This window comes from Varroa destructor, unplaced genomic scaffold, assembly GCF_002443255.2.
Source record: "Varroa destructor unplaced genomic scaffold, Vdes_3.0 BEIS01000005.1, whole genome shotgun sequence".
Taxonomy (NCBI): Eukaryota; Metazoa; Arthropoda; class Arachnida; order Mesostigmata; family Varroidae; genus Varroa; species Varroa destructor.
Genome location: NW_019211458.1, coordinates 12325916 through 12342491, shown reverse-complemented (window position 1 = coordinate 12342491; position 16576 = coordinate 12325916). Strand labels below are relative to the sequence as shown.

Sequence of the window (16576 nt, the reverse complement as noted above, 5' to 3'; positions counted from 1 at the left end):
TCTGGGTCTCCTATGATTTGACCCATCACTACCTGATGAACCGTACGCGTACGGCCGAACATCTACAGTTAAATGAGGACAACCTTTCCCAGTAAACAACGTAATCTAAATGGCTAATACACATTTCATGAGTTCATTGATATGGTAACCATAAGCATGCGGCCACCGCTGATTCAAATTTCAGCGTTGATAAATAATGCCAATAACATATTATCACTATGCCGTTTTATATGATTGTTGGAGAAAAACGCATATAATTCCAGCAAAGTCCATCTAAACTAACTCCTAACATTTTATTACCTTAGTTTTTATTTGAAAAAATCAATACTCTTTTTTTTGCAAAGATGGCGACGGGTGATGTAAAGAAATAATTTACAATAACGTCATTCAGGGCAAATTACAGCCAAAATGTGGTAGCGTTTTCACACAAGAGCCAGGGCTGAACTTCATCCAAGGAAGATTGCATTGTGCATCTGGAGTTATTGCAAAAGGCTGTTTTCCTATGAGCTTCTGTCAAACAACAAAACCGTTGGCTCAGTTACGCACAATGAACAGCACGACCACATCAGGTAATTTATCCAAGAAAGGCGTCCGGCTATGGCCAATAGGATAGGGGCGGCCCAGGATATACTTTTTTTGTTTGTCCTTATGATCCCAATGAATGTAGCTTTCCAAAATCAAAGCAACTATGCTGGTTATATGATCTGGTAGCTACGATTTGTAAAAAATAATAATAAATATATAATAAAAAAAAAATAATAATAATAAGACAAGGGTGCACTGAGTCTTTTCCAAGGCTTGCCTATGTGCGACGCGGCCGTATCGAGAAGTATCAAGACTGGAGTCTCGAAAAAGTGTCAGACCTAACTACCTACGCAAGAAGGTTCCTTTTCCTTTCTCTGGCAAGTTAGTGTTGGGCACAGTCCCTCACAATTGCGCAAATACGTTTGTAGCCTTGAGCTCGCACCTGGACGACGCCATGGTTCGAATCATCTGCTAAAGGTATACCTCTAGGCGCCTGTATTTTTTAATTATACGAATGATATTTTCTTCTACCACGAATGTCAGGTCCCGACAGTGCTTTTTTCTCATAAGTGATTTAGCTTGGCTTTTTGTAAGTGTCACTTTAGACAGCATCCATGCCGCTACCTTAGATAGCGTCTTGTTTGCACCTTATTTTCCTATACCGCTTTAGGTCTTCGAGCCTTAGCCGTTGTTTCCAGATGATCTAAGTAAAGGAAGTAAGAAGTCGTATCTTCGAAGAAAGATACTCTAGTCGAAGCAGGGCATCATATGATATGTTTCAAACTAAGTGACCCAAGCTGGATCTTTGCGGCAGCCCCACTGTTATAGGCAGCTATGAGCTCCCTTTACAGATGACCCAATACCTAAGCTACCTAGAAATCACTCTGGGAAGGTTGGCTGCAACGTGTTCGTTTCGCAGGGAACCAAGAGTAGCTTTCCACAGCATCCTGTTGGATACAGTTCTCAAGTCCAGAAGCACTACCAAGGAAAAGTCCTTGTTCTTTCTCGTTGCCTTTCTGACGTACTTCGTTTTCCTAGAAAGCAACTTAAGCGGTAGTATGCCATCCTGTAACTTAAATGGGCTACCTTACCTCCTTGCATTGTTTCGAATATCCCCTTAACCTTGAAAAACATCTGTGGCCTACCAGAATCTTAACTGTCAAACCAGAAACCTTAAAAAGGGCTTCGGTAATTGTCACAGAAGCACCTGCCTTTCAATGCGTCTTTCTTGTCTCTTTTAATCCGTTATCCTGCCATAAGAAGTTCGCCGACTGTGAAACACTACGATTGCTCGGGGGCCTGGAATGTTCTCAAATTCGGTCTTTCCAAGTTCTAAATTCTCGGGAAAAAAATTGGATAATTCCCGGTCTTTTCTCTTTTAGTAGATCTGTCACGTTCATCGAAGAAAATGTCAAGAGACTGTCACGGCTCACTAGATTTCCATAGTAGTCTTATCTTTATTGATTTTACGCATTTGTCTTCTACGCTTTTGATGTCCTACATATCGGATCTAAGACATTTTCTTGTATACTTATACAGTAAGGTTGACATACATTGAATTGATAATTAGTCACTTATTAATACATATTTACGCTAATAAAGCTAAGCATATTACTTTGTAGTTCACAATATGCATCGTAACGTCAAACAAACAGACTGTTTTCAGTATGGAACAGTTGGCTGGCTAACAGAAAAGTCTGTTGGAGATCACGCATTCTATATCTGGGCTTTTACAGAGGGGAAGATTTGCACTCAGACTGCCGTATACTGTTCTCGTTTTTCGCAGGATGCTTACTCAAAAATCGATCTCGCCATAACAGAACGATTGGTGATCTTTCTCGTACTCATCTCCGTCATAACCTCAGCTGGGTAATGGCACAACCGCCAAATGTGATAACTCGAAGCTAAATACAAACTAAATCGTTGATTTTTGATTTTTTTTTTCTGCTCACTTCGCGCATTTCCGTATCGATTATAACGATCATCTTCGTTATCTGATCATCAATGTTTCCAACGCAAGGTTTCGACCACGTACATATATAAATGTGTTGACTGTTGAAAAAAATTTACTTAGTTCGGAAGAAGAACGGCATTTTATGTTTGTGGGCAGGGTTTGACGTATTGGTTTACAATTCACATTCTCTCTGCTTTCAAAGACCAAAAAAAAATGTGGCCACGTTAACAGCGTGTGTCATGAGAACAGACTAGAATCAATATTATCTTTCTTGTTCGAACAAGGCCTTTTTTTTTGGCGTGCTCCAAGTACTTTCTTCCTTAGCAAGAAGCGGTTAAGGAGAATAGTGAGACTAGCTATTCACGCAGTTAGTTTGGCAAATCTAAACCGTAATTTGTGTGTCCTAACTCTTCAAGTTCTACACTGAAAACTCACTGACTCCTTTCTATGGTGATTTCACAATAAATAGAATAATACATACGTAAATAGTAAGATTGCCTGTATAATGCGTTCGGAGTAATCTTTGTACCCGGAAACCTGTTAAGTGCCGTACTCCCTTCTAACGAGGATCCCGGCGGGGACACGGAAAACGCTGATAAATGTACCCCCGCATTTTAAGCGTACTGCGGACCGATTCAAGCTGATATATGTATATACATATATAATGTCCGCATTTGATGATGAGAGAAGCGGCGCGGTCCTTCTCGTTTGGATGCGTTGCCATGGTAAGCATAACTAATGAGCGTCTGTTACAGTGCTTCGAATCTCAACGTTGACAGAATATTATTACCCGATAGGAAAACGAGAAATGAACGAAAAATAAGGAATATAGGGTATTATTATGATTATTAGACTTTATAGCTGCTTGTATGGCTGTCATGGGCCTGTTGGAAAAATGTTTCCCTAATAAAAGAGGTTCAATAGCTCAGGGAGTTACAAATAGTTCCTATACGTCTTATGTTGTAGTCATATCTACATTTCGGTTAATCGTTCGCTGCAGAACTCGCGGAACGCGAACAGTTAATGCTATACGTGACGAGCGCCATAACAATGCTGGGATGAAGCAAAACGATATGTTTAAGGCTTGCATTCAAACCACTTTACTCGAATTAACCGCGTCGAAAAGCGACGAATCATACAGGTTTAGAGAAAGGAAAAAGTCGAGTTAGAATAGACAAAGAGAGAGGGTGAAGGATCTATAACTGCATGCATTTCGTTAGCGAGATGTCAGATTAGTTGGAAACAACTTCTCGTTCGAGACCCTTCTAGTCCCGTTGGTGCCTATCCTTTCTCGCATTAGTCTCTTACTTGGCCTTACAGAGATTTTATGCCTTTTCTCGAAACGGAAAGCTCAACACGTCCGATGAAATCACTTCTTGTTCTCTAGCGGTAGCGTTGCTCCCAACCACCGGCAGGCGAGTTCACCACAGCGGTGCTTAGACATTACCGAATTGGTCGCTACTATCTGCTGCGGCGGCAATGGCAACTGCTTGAGCGGCAGAAGTAGCGCAGGCTGTAGTAAGAGGACCCCGTTCGCTCGTTCGAATTCTACGCACGTTCGATGAGAACGGGGCTCCCCAAGCCCTGTTCACTTCTTTGCAAACTGAGTGGTAATGATTTAAATTAGCTATACACAGGATGTAGAGATAGAAATCGAAAGAGACCCGTAGAGAGAGAGAGAGAGAGAGAGAGAGAGAGAGACAAGGGAAAACATACAAACGACGGTATTTTGGAAAACGCTGGATGAAGGTTGAAATCGTCGACACGCGGTGCATTCTGCTGGCCTATCGGAGCATTACACAAAGCTAACGGCTTTCACTGGTAATGTACATCTACCGAGATAGCAATGTCTTTGTGGTGGAGTAAAAATATTATAAGCAAGCAAAGTAATGTAGCTCTAAAGAAGCCAAGTTTTATAACCTTACTGTGCATACTGTCTAATTCAATAATGCCTATTAGATATCCGTATGGTTATTTACTTGATTTAACTTGAGTTGTGAAGAACTTTAATTTAACTGTGTTAACAGTCTTCCTATGAGTTTTTATCTTCATACACCTTTACTTGCTCCTTTGGCGCCCGATCTCACAGGATTGTTGCGGCTGAAACTACATGATTAGTAGGATCTACTACTAGTAGATGTTTCTACTAGATTCGAATTATAGATAGAATAGGGTCTAACCAAGTGTCTAACCAAGGTAGTGCCGTTTAGCTACTAAGCGAAAATTAAATAATAAAAAAAATATTGCGAATCGCACGGCGTCATTCGAATAGTATTACCAATAAAGCGTCTATACGAATTCATCGATAGCTAGGAGCTCTGAAAAGGCTCATTTGATCTAATAGCATGTTTTTTTTTTTAAATTTATTTTGCCTTAATGCTTATTCTTGTGTGTCAGATAGAACACTAAGATAAAACTGTCCACTTTACAAGCCAGCTCTTCTAAAGCAAACAGCGAAGTTTTTTAATCTGTTTTCATTACGAAGCTATCAACCATAGCGTTTCGAACTTGTGCATCAACTATGTAGTTGAAGAACAATCAAAGGAAGTCACGCGGTCTCCAGGTCCAGTTACGGATCGTCAACCCATCCGTGAGTCACGAACAATTAGCCATAGATCTCTCCTGCAGTCTTTATATGCATCGTTTTTGGGTGCCACGTCTTCTTAGATCATCAGAGACGGATTTACCATGATACCCATATTTTGGTATATATTCAATGGCCAGCTACAGCCGTCTCACCCGGGGCTTAGAAATCCTATCACGGCTCTTTACCATCTAAACCACTGTTAACGTTAACGTGCCAAATATATGAGTTCACCATTGTACCGTTGTGTGTGCGTGCTCCAGATAAAAGAACAAGGAATGCAAACAAATGAAATGACTGTGCAGAAATGCATGGTTAAGTTTGGCTGCCGTTCACAGGTCATTAGACATATGTTTTACCTTATTCCAATTGCTGCTGGTCGACCGGACGGCTGCTTCAAGGGCACACTCGCAGACCGCTTCGATTTTTCCCTTCCGCCCTCATTCAGAGCTAAGTGAACGACAACTAGAAAACGTATCTATGTGCTCATTGATCTATAATCATTAAACTGTATTTTTCGCCACCCTAAATGCTGTGATCAGGGTCAAACACGAATTAATGTTATGGCGTAAATAATAACTCATATAAATTACGTTCCGTATGCATTCGACATGTAGGTAGAAGCCATCTTTCGTTTCGGAAGCTCTAACACATTTTGTCAGTTGTTTTTGCATCGGGGCAAAGAAATGATGTTACTGATCTTTTTTAATCATCTCTATATTGTCATTCCCGCAAAACGTGCGAGGTTGTCGTTGCGTAGATAATACAATGTCGGATCGGATTGATTCTGCATGTTTATCTGGAAATACCATAACCTATACGTTACTTGTCTTGATATAATTACTCTCGTCCATTCGAAAGCTTTACACCTACCGAAATATAGTGAGAACGTCCTTCCTTAGCGACATCAATAAGTGATTGAGACGCTGTTGCTAGCTATTCATTTTGAGAGATTTTTAATACTTTTAGCGGTTCTTTATAGAGTGAAATAACCTAGAGGAAAAAGCGAACGCTGTTAGAATAACCGAACGTCACTACGTTTCATTGAACGGGAAATGGCACGTTACAGGACAGTAGCTCGCCTGACAGAAAGGTTTCTTTGCGGGGCCGCTCTCACATTCATCACTATGGTAACGATCGCGGCTGCGTGTGCGTATGAAACAACGGACAAGTACGGGAGCGTATTACTTGCTGTCAAAGTAGATTGATTCAAATACAGCATCCCTCGCGGTCCCGTCGGGTCTAGCGGTCAAAAATCAATAACCTTTTTCCTCGACTTTTACTTCTGTTACATCCGTTATCCGCTTCTGCTTTCAATCTCTGCATCTCTCTCCCTTTGAGCCGAACTATCTTAAATGCTCCTGTCGTTTCCGAAGTGGGACTGTGTACCAGAGGCAGCACGCAAGGTTTTTTTGCCCAGAGCGATATGACTAAGGTAAGACCCCCCGTTCTTCTGCCGATCCTGTCTTGCTCCTGCTTCAGTGCCACCGAAGGCAGTGGTGGCTTTTTTCCGGTATCACTAGCGACAAGCATGACGATACGCAGACTAGAAACACTGGCCTGCTTTCCTAACCGGCTTATCTTTACATCCTTATTTGTCCCACCTTACATTGATATTCCATGGCAGGTCCATATCTTTTCGAACAGCGTTCTCTTACAGACATCGGTGTTCTTACCGAGACACTTTTGCGTGAGAGAGCCAGCTGGGTGTTATCGTCAAATCTGTCCGGAAACTCTTCTTCAGCTTACCCGACGTTTCTAACGCTGTCAGTCATTGTTGGCGGCCGCGCCGCTGGCGATACTTGGGGAAGCCGTTGTCACCAGCGGCAACAATGCTTTCCTTCGGTTACTGAGTGGATGGCGATCAAGATAAACTTGGCCTTTGAAGAACAACGTTAATCTCTCGAAGTGAGAACAGCTCATTAGCTACCACGCGCACGTGTGCCGTGTCGGTGACGCAATAGTTACCGCGCACAGTTACTCCTGATGGCTTGCGCGGAAGGGTAACGAAGAGTAACAGGAAATACGAACTTCTTTTTATGTATAGAAGAATATGTCTAGAAGAATCTGATATCGATACGTAAGGTTTATCTAGGCTGTTCATCGGCTTCCAAGTAGCGTACATAATAACTGGATGAGAGCAACACCGCAATGTTGATAAGATGTAACATACGTGTACAAAAAGAATGAACCAAGCTCTCCACATCTAGATGATTATAATAGGCGGCTATTTAGAGCGGTACGAGTAGTCAGCTTTTGACAGCCCAACGTGATGACTGAGTAAAAAACAACGAATTTTGAGGACTATACAGAATAGTGCCAAACGCTTAATCTAAGCATATAATTACCAGAGTAGTTATAGAGCTGATGACACTACCCTCCCTCATCATTCCTACTGCTTTTCAATGAGATACTTGCAAAACTGAAGTAATCAAGGAAATAGGGTCTAAAATGAATTGTAATAAAAATAGTTCAGTGTTTTCCACTTCATTAATAAGGCGAGCGCGTTGTCTCACACTCAGAGTAATTAGTAGCCAGCCTTTCTAAATAAAGATTTCTTGTTCCGCTTTTGTTGCCCATGTCTCTACAATGATGTGTGATCGATTACAGCGTAGCCAATGTAGCCTATTTTGTACCGACCGAAAGCACTCTATTCCTTTACCCCCAAAATGTAACTTATATCGAAGATTAATTTGGAAATCACAATTAACATTTATATCACTGTATTTCTTTTTGCAATGCATCAATCACTGGGCCTGACGTAATTAGTTTGAACGGGGTGCTGTTACAGTTATCGCGATCATAGGCAATTAAGGGTGAAATAGTCACGTTCGACGTCGAACGGTGCTCGATAATGATCTCATTCTAACTTCGACGCTAAAATTTTTAACGTACACTTCTTTGTGTCAGCGTATAGGCTAAGAGGTAGTTACCAACATCGGGTGAAAAGGCCAACGGCACCGTCCTTTAACTTACATGTGAACCTGCTGTGCCCTCTTGAACAGAATACATACTGCGCCTTAACGCAATAGGGCGTTCGTTAACTTAACGAATACCTGCAAGTGCAATGTAACTTTTTTATTAGCGATCGCTTAGGAATCCAGTATAAAATGTTTAGTATTAAAAATTTGCCATTCGTCTGTTTCACTTCTCTTCCTGTTGTAAACACCATTTCGTAATACTCCGAGACCCGTTTCGTTGACAACAGCAGTACTTTTTTAATTCAAAGCAAATTATTAAGTTCTTCCGGTAGAAAAATCCGATATTAAACAACCTTTGTTTCTGTGACTGCAAGTTTTATGAAAGGCAAATTTGAAAGGGTTGTTAGGCCATGTTGAAATACATAAAGTGACCCACCCGACCTGAATGCACAGGTAAAAGAAATATAATAACGACTAACAGCATAAGGCATATTATGTTTTCTATAGAAATTTTGTATTAGAAAGTTGTTTCGGGAAGCGACTTAGAAGTAACGGTTACTCTCTTATACTATTCAGCTGTTTACAGGGTAAAATGGTGTTACTGATCTGGCATAAATTTCTATCCCATATCGTTCCATGAAAAATAATATATATAAAATAAACGTTAAAAGGTACTTTTTCAACGTGTCCATTGTCGTGCCATCTCGAGTCTTTCTCGTGTCCTGAGTGTTTACTGAGCTCTGCGTGTACTGTTCGTTTTGAAAATATCTATAGTTTTAAACGAGAGTTTCACTAGGCGCAAACGTGGAATCAACTTCATACAAATGTTTGTGTAATAACTCGAAACTAATTCAGAGCTATTGTATTGTATCACAGAGCAGATCTTTAGTCGGCGGAGCCAGTGATTATAAGAACCTAGTATGCTTCTTTGAATATGAGGAACCTCTACAGGCGAAAATACTGTGCAACTAAATGTAAAATTGCAATGTTGCTTGCTATTCAAGCTAAATAGACGGAACTCTATTTCGGGAAAACCCAATTAACGTTCAAATGGCTGGGAATTTATTCTCTAAAATTACTTGTTGTCACACGAATGTTTGGTACTGAGCGCATATAAAGGACCACGGTATTAATATTGTCTTATCTACATTTCTTTTCAATATATAGGTTTTTTAAAAAATATTTATTTTTTAAAAAACCTATATATTTTTAGAAGTTACAAGAACGGTTTATCTGACACACACACACACACACACTTTGGCGTAATTTCGCAAGGCAATTAATTGTGAAAGATTGGCATACGTGATCTTAGGGGATTGCTCTATATCTACCGCATCATCGAAGAAAGTTTGATGCTATTACAAATAGAGCCAGTGGCTGTAAAAGTTCCCGTAATCTAAAATCATTCGAACTGATCATGCATTGGCCAGATCTGACAAAAAATGTCTTTTTTTCTTAAATATGGATTGATGGTATATAATAGAAACCATAGTCATATCTAATAAACTTCTGGTAGTGGCATTATATATGTACAGGGTATATACCAAAAAAAAATCGGTCTTAGAGCCAAAAGAGAACCAATGTTAGTGTTTGTTTTATAAAATTACGACGTTGGCTCGTCAAACGCGGAGCGTGAATGTCAGTTACCAACTTGAAGTGAAGCAATCTAATCACGAGAACCAAAATTGTATCTAGGAACAGAAGTTTGCCTAAGGTTAAAATCATCCACAAAACAATGGTCTGCGAACACCCATAACGCGTCAAAAAATCTATCTATAAAGGCAAGTTCATCAGTATAAGAATTATAGCAGGCCTAGGCGATAACGACTATTGAATCGCAGGGGGAGCACAAAGCTTCTCTTGAAACTAAATGTCTTCGCTGTGTTGATAGATCTTCAGTGTACATAAGCATAGGTAATTACATCTCTGGATATTTTTTAATAGACTCGATCTTACCGTTCAGACAGTTATGCGCGCTGAGTGACAGCCAGACTTCAATAAATCACTAGTCAATATAAGTAGCTATTTCACAATTGTCAAATATAGACGTTTAGTACGATCCGTGAATATTACTTTTAGAATTTTTATTTTATTTATTTTAGAATATAGAAATACGGAAACACGTTAATCACTTGAAACGTTCGGCAAGCATTTGTAAACGGAAATAATTCCATATCTAAATGTAACCATTCCGGCATCATAAAGCTGAACCTCGGCTTCAGCAGTAGCTCTGAACGTGCTTTGAATTATCAAAAGCCTATCTTTCCTAACATGACCTCGAATAAGTGCCAGTAATATAAAAACGTGTTGAAATCGGACACATACCAGTAAATGTTTGTTTTGGATACGTACCACTATAGCAAGGGCTTGCCAGTGACCTCTCTTTAGCATAGCTACGCTCTGACTCTTCTCTTAGATTCTGTTAATAGTAATGGGAGATAGTAATAGATATTCATTAGATAAAAGTGGTAGATATTTGTTTTTATATTAAACATGTATGGGCACGTAATTTCAAAAACTTCATAGGATATTCATTTAACTCTATGACGTGGACACTTAGATATTGCAACTCGCAGTAGGCCTCCCTAAATATGCGATGTAAATTAATAATGGATATAGAGAAAACTGTAGAAATCGTTGCTGCTATGTGTAGTTTCTCTTTCCGTCACTGTGGGAGCTGTCTAGCCCTTATACAACAAAAACAGAAGGCTATGATAGCTTTCTATTGAGTCGACGCATTTTTGCTCCAATCGCTTGCAGAAACGGTAGATGTGGAGTGGAGTTATGCAAAGTATTACAGTTGAAAGGTTGCGGTATTGACACGGCACTCGCTTTCGCTGAATAATAGTCTCATAGCTATTCAAACTCGAGAGCTCTAATCTCAAAACCCGAAGGTACCGGGTTGTGAAAGAGCTTAACGGTACCATATCTTGTCGAAATACGTACACTGTTCTCGCTGCTGATGTCGTAGTTAAAAGACTGGTCACAAAACGGATCAGAGCACAAAAAAGCGAACCACTGTAGTGGTAGAACTTCGCAAGTACTAATTGAGTAACGCACTCTTGCCCGCCGTATATTGATAGTCACAAGAAATCATGGCGTTCACTCCTGCATTTGAATGACATATAATACGGAAACCCAGCCATTCCTTTGACAAGTGTACATGCGGATTCAATGGCTTGACAAATTATACCCCATTCTACGTTAGCGGCACAATGGAACCTTCTCCTTGGCCAGGTGTGACCGTTACTACTGAACTCATATATGTAATATATGCTTTGTATCAACTGAAGCAAAATTATATAATGCGGCAGAAGAGGATCGCGGAATCGATGAGCGCAGTTAATAGTTTTGGCCAATGCGCCATCAGGTGGATAACAACCGTAGCAGGCACACCACCGTCCTATTTATCGTCATCGGCTGTCTGTATTGATACTTTGCATTGTTACCATATAATCAACTTTCACTAGAATTGGTCTCTCAAAGGTCGGTACCTACATATTTTGCTTTCGACGGGCTGACGTGATACTGCGTCAACACGTTTCGGGTCATTAGAATAACTTCAACGAGCTGAACTTTGTTTTGTTTTTCCGTGGTAAATATGAGTGTTCGTCTATGCTATTATACAAAGAGAACCGTTGGCAAAACAGTAATTCAACCGTTTTCAGGTATCTACTAGTACATCTATCTGAGCTGAATAAAAGTATGCAAAGAAATCGATGCGTGAAGTGGGTACCGTCCACATTAGTTTTTCAGCATTGTTCAATATATGACGTAAAGTTTCCCAACAAGTTTACTATATAAATACAGTCATTCTTACGGACATTAGCGAAAATGCTGTGGACATTTATATTTAGATATCCATCGTGTTGCGATGTAAATTAACAGCTAGTTACAAAAGCTATTATTGCAAAAAGAGGGTTTCTATAGCAAGTTGCCTATAGCTACAATCTTAAGACGTCGCGCGCCATTGACGTGTGGTATGCTTTACCTATGCGTATTTATTTTTCGTTGGAGTCTGACATGTTTATTGGTGCACCTATAAATGTGCACCAATAAACATATTCGTACTATACAGGTCGAGTCCTTCTCTCAATTAGGTCCGGGCTAGTTTAAAACCTAAGATAAAACTGTGTCTCTTGTAGCTCCTTTGATTGCGATTTGATACAGTCACGTATCTATATTAATACGAGAGAAAAAAAAAAAACTTATATCTTACTACGATGAGCTGCCAAAAATCCTTGGTACATTCATCTGTGCTAAGCTGTTTTTACCATCTAAGCGGCCCCATCGATCCGTGTCCGAAGCTGACCTCAATACCAAAAAACTAGTTACTTGACACCTTTTGGGCTACTCGAGGTCTGCGAAGCCAAGTGACAACAGAGTAGGTGATGAGTTTTTAATTGGTCTTTTCTATCGTCTGTGCTGTTGACGGACACGAATTGTAGATATCGAAGGCAATACTCTGAAACTGAGATCACTGGCGCATGACCACTCACAGGATACTTCTCTGCGTATAATTTTGATTTCACTCATCATTAGCAACTCAATCATCTGTTAAAATGTTAGTCAGCGGTTGCGTCGCGGAGGGGTAGTGAAAACGCGCGAACAGGGACGGCTTGCCTATCATAGTCGGCTAATCATCGCAGAAGGAACAAAAGGTAGCGAAAGGCGTTATGGTAACTACTTTCCTATAGCATCGAAGCTTCAGAAGTGTCAGCTTCTACTATGTAAAGATGTTTCCTGTTATTCATCGCCTAAACCTATGTTCGAATAAAGGCTTAGCGTTTTTTTCATGTAAAATACATTGAATCAATGTACAGGGTTAAAGCACGGTTAAGCACTCTATCCTAAATAAGGTAACATTTTCGTACTTTCTGTCTATTAGCATGGGAAAGCTCCAAACAGATACGCGTTGTTTCCGGCCGATGATATGCCAGACATTCAGGAACTGATTCAGGTTAGTGTAGGCTATGTCCTTGATCAACACGTTGAGTTCTCGTTATGTTTATTGAGGCTGAAGCCTCTTGGCCTGTTGAGCATGCCTGTTTGTGACTTCTATCTAATCCTCAGCTATTCTCTTCAGTAAACGAATTTTCGGAATCAGCCCTTGCAGTGTGCCTTCAAAAATCATTAGGAAAATGCTTGTTGGCGTCGTGCATATCGGTTGATGTTCCATTTAGCTGGACCGAAATTATTTTTGCACCTAATGGTTTGAATCATTCAGATATATGAATCAGTTGGAATCTACAGGATGCCGTCAAGTACGTTTCCCTCGATATGTGAATCGAGAATTACACGCATATAATCATAGATTCAGTTTTACTGGCTTTATTAGCTATGGTACATTGAGCTTGTATTTCGTTCATTTCGCGGGTATTCTTTTTCAGGACATCGATATATTTTTATCGCGCCCCAGGGGGATATTCTTTTGGAACGGAGTGATTTTTTTCTAGAAGGTACTACTGCTTCCAGTACGATTCACTATGGATGATCCAATTTCCCTTGAGAATGATGTTCCTCGAGTTGCGTTGCCTCCGTGTCTGCGTAGTGGCCAGAGGCAGGTCCACTAACTCATCGCAAAATATTCTTACAAGCCGCCTCAGCCCATCATATGCCTTTTTTCCTTTTTAGATATGGCCCGTCCAAACGTGACGAATTACGGGATATTCGTATTGCTTGTAGCATAGGCATATCATCTTGAAGTATTTGCTGTTGATACAGATGTGTATGCTGGATGAAGTTGTGAGCATATCCATCAAGAATATGTATAAATTCAGCATTAGAGAAAGACGCGTATTTACATTGAAATGCTACAGTATATTTCGTTTACGGTTATGTTACTGTTAAGAACAATATTATGACGCCTTAGTTTCTCTGGCGATAAATATAATAAGAAGGCTGCATAACAGATCCTTATACTGTGTTACGTAACGCTGTCGGTACCATCATCGTATCCGTACTATCTATCAATTGTACATTCGAGCTATATGTGAAATAAAAAGGAAGCTACCGTTGTTTTTTCTTTTCATTCAGCTGCAGCAAAAACATAGATTATTTGTTCTTTTTAAAAAGCTACCGTTTCGCACGCTAAATACTTCGAACATTCCATCAATTTAGAGATTTTTTTAATTAAAGTAAGCTTATCAAACCTAAACGCCGCCTTCGATAACCGCAGCTACAGATTTGTTATTTGCGTGTCCTTCAAGGGATAACCACTAAAACTTATGATAGTAAGGACCTCTAGGTTTACGAAAACTTATGTAACAACAGTAATACGAAAAAAGGTATTACAGCCAGCGTAGTAGGCTAGATAGTTTATGTTAGGTGTTAACTTTTGTGTATAAAATATTTGCGATAGCAGTGAGTGATCGTTATTTGTGTTACCAGAAATGTCCAAAACTTGTTTACTATCATTTCCTGAAGTTGCTATTTAAAATGGCTGTCCTCAGAACGCAAGTAAAACGGAGAAAGAAATCTGACTCGACTATAGCAAAAAGCCATATTTAATCAATTTACTGAGACGGTCCAATATATTAGCAAAGTTAATCATGGATGACTGTGCTCTTTGAAATGGAAGCGAGAGAACAATCTTTTTCGGTTTACTGAGTTTTTTTGGGCAAGGTCTGTTCAATAATGCGAAGGGTTTGGTCGATTCGTTCGAGTGAGATTTATTCCCAATTTCAGCTCGAATCAATGAAAATTAACAATAGAACAAACCCATTCAACTGCCTAGCTTCGACTTCACCCGAACGAGTGAGAAGCCGACAAACCTAACTTGGCTTAGAAGAGTAGACTTCCCTGCCTTGATTGATTGTTATTCTCTGTTTCCTGTATTCGGGATCCGTTTTTGTCTATCGCTTTCTTACGATAACTATGGGCAACTTGTTTACCTTTCTTTCCCGTCTTAGTGCTCACTCCTCGGGATCATAAAGACGTGTACTTGTACTAACAAAGCTTCACTCCGATTAAAAAAAGTATTCTATAAAGTATAATTATATTAAAGCGCAAGACTTACCGATTACCGATTAGATTACCGATTGATCTAGTAGGATGCAGCTTATCTAGCGGTATGTAATCTTGACTGGAACAATTTTTTGTCGCGCTAGAAAGCACTTCGTTTCCATACATGATATCTATTGTGTAGGCATTGATTAGAAAATTGCCAAAGGTCTGTTTACAAATTTCTTTAGCATGCATCTAGAGTTTTTCTATACAGATAGTCCTGTTAGAAGTCTATTTGCTGGGCAGACCATTTCGAGTTTATTATAAGAAAGTAAATATAGTGAAATAAACTTCTATTGAAACCTTCGGTGTCTCATGGTTACACGAAAAACGTCTCATGTTTATAAATTAAAAAACGCTACTTACTCGAGTCCGTTCGATCAAAGGATTAACTTTTTAGCAGCGTCTGTAAATTCCAATGTGCTTACTCTGGTTAACTATACTTATTGACGAATTCATCGATAATTACCTCTGCTTGCTGGTCAGGACATTCTAAAACTAAACCAATACAATTTGGAAACATAGAAACCTAATTCCACGTTAAATCTTAGATAAAAATGATCCATTCAAGCTATTGGAATTGTCTATCTGAAGATCAAGGAAAAGGTAATTTTTCTCGCCTTATCGTTTTCAATAGAGTCCAACGTCCTTTCTATGAACGAAGTACGTACGGGCTGGTTTACTCTGGACAACCCACACGGGCGTAGCGCCGCTCTCTGTTATCCAAAGAGGCTAACATTGCTATGTTGGTTTGCCACGAGCGTCTGTTTGCCCAGCAACTCCTAGTGATTTAAGTGCATTGCCCTCGTCCTCTGGCCGCCGCCGCCGCCGCCGTCGCCAAGGCTGATGGCCAAGTTTCCCTTCGGACGGGTCGACATCCAATAAGGCTTTGAGCTACACTTTGCCCTAATGCTGCTACAATGCACAGCACGGGCCACTGGTTAGAAAATTCAAGAACAACGAGGATTCAATATCAGATCCTCCGAAGTAGTTACTTAGTGAACACACAGCACTCATCTGCGGGCTGAAGAGCTCGAGGACGCCTTTTACTAAATAGTTTAGGAAAATGAGTTGTTTATCCGCCAAGAACTTTGTATTTGGATGAGCACCGTAGAGTCTCGGACTGCCTGTGACAACTCTAAGGTGAGTTCCCACAATCCGGTGAAATTGATTTATTATAACATATATACCTCAGAATTTGAGGGGGCTCCGAAGGCTAGTAATGGTCTGCATAACTATGTGTTAACTGTTAGCTATAACTGTTACATGAACAATTTGAAGGAATCGATGGTAAACTGATAATTCATAAAATAAATGCCAACATGTAAAGCAGATGTTACAGCTAGTTTTCAGAGATACTGTACTCAGTGAAAGACAAGGTTGGTGCTTATTATCTTTTATGCTAGTAAAAAAGAAGCAGGATTGACTTTCTAAACGGTACAAATTTGACAAAATGTTCTTGTTCTTATACAAATATTCAACTTGAGGCCCTATAATAGCATCGTACAATTTCTATTTTACTTGGATTAATATGAATTTAATGAAAATATACTTGACAGGGCGTACGTGCTAACTTTACCATTAAAG

General features: G+C 39.8%; 2 long non-coding RNA genes across 2 annotated transcripts in view; both read left to right on the top strand.

The window, feature by feature from the left end:
* The first annotated feature begins 12517 nt into the window (after positions 1-12517).
* LOC147755285 (uncharacterized) lies at positions 12518-14036 on the top strand. Its single transcript, XR_015328279.1, has 3 exons — positions 12518-12645; positions 12873-12944; positions 13375-14036. It is a non-coding gene; the product is annotated as an uncharacterized LOC147755285 (long non-coding RNA).
* A 1645-nt stretch (positions 14037-15681) lies between these two features.
* Positions 15682-16576, top strand: part of LOC147755284 (uncharacterized) — a 36794-nt gene continuing 35899 nt past the window's right edge. Inside the window, exon 1 of the long non-coding RNA XR_015328277.1 lies at positions 15682-16132. This is a non-coding gene — a long non-coding RNA (uncharacterized LOC147755284). The remainder of the gene's footprint in view (positions 16133-16576) is intronic.